The sequence below is a fragment of the Montipora foliosa genome, chromosome 14 (assembly GCF_036669935.1).
Source record: "Montipora foliosa isolate CH-2021 chromosome 14, ASM3666993v2, whole genome shotgun sequence".
NCBI lineage: Eukaryota > Metazoa > Cnidaria > Anthozoa > Scleractinia > Acroporidae > Montipora > Montipora foliosa.
In genome coordinates this window covers 15,137,848-15,140,347 of record NC_090882.1, presented here as the reverse complement: position 1 = coordinate 15,140,347, position 2,500 = coordinate 15,137,848, and the positions used below count along the sequence as shown (strand labels likewise).

Here is a 2,500-nt window from a genome sequence, read left to right as displayed (position 1 = left end):
ATCAAGAACTGAAGGTTTTGGGTTGGCTGCACTTGAAGCATTATCAGTAGGTCGTCCTATTCTTGTTAGTGGTAATTCTGGTTTTGGAGATTCTCTGCAGAATGTGCCACACGGTTCAAGTTGTGTAGTAAATTCTTAAGATCCTAAAGAATGGGCTAAGGCAATTAAAATTGTCTGTGAAAAGAGGAGATATGTTCGGCTAAAAAAGACGAAGGATCTTTGCATTGATTATGCTGAGGAGTACAGTTGGGAGAAACAGTGTGGTGAACTTGTGAGAAGGATGCTTTATGGTAAGTGAAATGACTTGTTACTTGGTACATTTCGGAAAGGAGAGTGGTTTCTAGGGTGAAAAACTGTTGTTGTTGTTTTTTTTTTTCCACACAAATCTGTTTGAGCAGACTTTTTTTACAGTACATGACAGACTAAGGTGCTGTTCTTATTTTTCTGGTAGCAACTCATCATGCAAGTGCAGGTGAACAGGAATCGTTGTTGACAAGAAGTTACTTGCCAACGTCCATGGTGTGTGAAGCTTACGCAGAAACCACAGGTAAAGTCCTATTCTTCATTGCTAATTAATGTACAATTTCTCTTTCTGTGTAGTATAGTCAAATTTGGTCATTTGGTTTGTAAGTTCTCTCGTAAAGGAAGTTGCTTGATTGACATCACATTTTAACTTTGGGTTACTCAGATAAAAAAGGAAAAAGACCCTTGCATCCAAGTGTCACCCCAGCATCAAAGAAACAAAGACGTGATTCAGACGTCTGCAGAGGTAAGGCCTCATGTCTAGTTTATTAGGGTATGGGTTTATGAAGAGATGTCTACTTAGCATTTATATTAACGGGTGATTAATTTTTACATACCCCCATAAGCTTAGCCTAGATTAGAACCAGAGGGAACAAGGGGTATTGGAACTCAAACCAAAAATTGATTCATCTGGAACCAAGGATAAATTCACACCTAATTGCATGACTTGTGAGAAGGAGCTGTTTTGTTTCGCGTCTTTCTATGTGGGATGTCAACTTATATTTGTAGCTCATCTTCTTTCCTGTCAGAATCAAAGTTTTCCTCCATTTCCTCCTTTTCTTCGGCCTCAATTTTTTTACCATCAGCTGCGAATTCTAACAGGACCATGACTTTCTTTCTTCGGTGCTGCAGGATTTCAAAGGAACTGTTCGACTGACACCAAATTTGAGAGTTCAGCAAGACAGCATCTCAAACCACATACATGTAGGGGTGTCACCCATATTGGATGACAAGTGGGGTCCATGGCATTGAATGAACGTTAAAACTTTATTTTTAGAAGTTATGTGCTGTTAAATAGTTTTTTTTCTTGCTTTATTTTTTGTGTCCTTTTGTGGAAGTTTGATTTCTCTGCTTTATGTTCAACAGTAATTGCGGTGATGAAATGTTATATGAAATGAATCATATATGAACTGCGGATATGAAATCAAGTGAAGCTATGATCTTCGCAGTTATGAGCGCAATTTTTGCAATTGCGTAGAGAAGCCTAAAAAATTCAGGGCTTTAACGGGGTTTGAACCCGTGACCTCGCGATTCCGGTGCGACACTCTAACCAACTGAGCTATGAAGCCACTGACTTATTCCTCACGGGACCATGAGAACCTACAAATGACCAGCTCCCAATGTCAGTGGCTTCATAGCTCAGTTGGTTAGAGCGTCGCACCGGAATCGCGAGGTCACGGGTTCAAATCCCGTTGAAGTCCTGAATTTTTCAGGCATCTCTACGCAATTGCAAAAATTGCGCTCATAACTGCGAAGATCATAGCTTCACTTGATTTCATATCCGCAGTTCATATATGATTCATTTCATATACCATTTCATCACTGATTCATTCCTCATGGGACCATTAGAACCCACAAATGACCAGCTCCCAACGTCAGTGGCTTCATAGCTCAGTTGGTTAGAGCGTCGCACCAGAATCGCGAGGTCACGGGTTCAAAGCCCGTTGAAGTCCTGAATTTTTCAGGCTTCTCTACGCAATTGCAAAAATTGCCCTCATAACTGCGAAGATCATAGCTTGACTTGAGTAATTGCAGTGCTGTGTCCAGACCTCTTAATGTTCTTGTTATTAGTTTCATCCATCTATATGTTACAGCCATGAGGCCGGAAAAAAAGGGGAAATTGGTATATTTTCTGTTTTAAATTTCTTTCCTTAAATTTGCAAAGAAACCCTTTTTATTCCACGGTAATTTCAAATGGTAAAAACCAAAGCGGAAGTCACCTTCCGGTGTCTTATTTGCATCTATTATGGTTAAGATAATGGACAGAATTGAACGCTTGTGTCCAGAAATGAACGTAATTAGATGCGTTCCCAGTACTGAATTCAAAGTGTCCCTCTAAGTCTATGCCTTTGCTACCTATTTGCAATAATAAGGCGCGGGTAAAGGTTAGCACTGTTTTTAGCTTAAGGGAAATGGTGGAGGAGCTTTTTATCATAGCTTGAGGACTAGCATTTGGGTGACACTTTGTGACATTAAT

The 2,500-nt window shown here is 39.9% G+C and overlaps 1 non-coding gene across 1 annotated transcript; it reads left to right on the top strand.

Moving 5' to 3' along the window:
• The first annotated feature begins 1,651 nt into the window (after positions 1–1,651).
• Positions 1,652–1,724, top strand: Trnas-gga (transfer RNA serine (anticodon GGA)). Its single transcript has one exon. It is a non-coding gene; the product is annotated as a tRNA-Ser (tRNA).
• Positions 1,725–2,500: the final 776 nt, after the last annotated feature.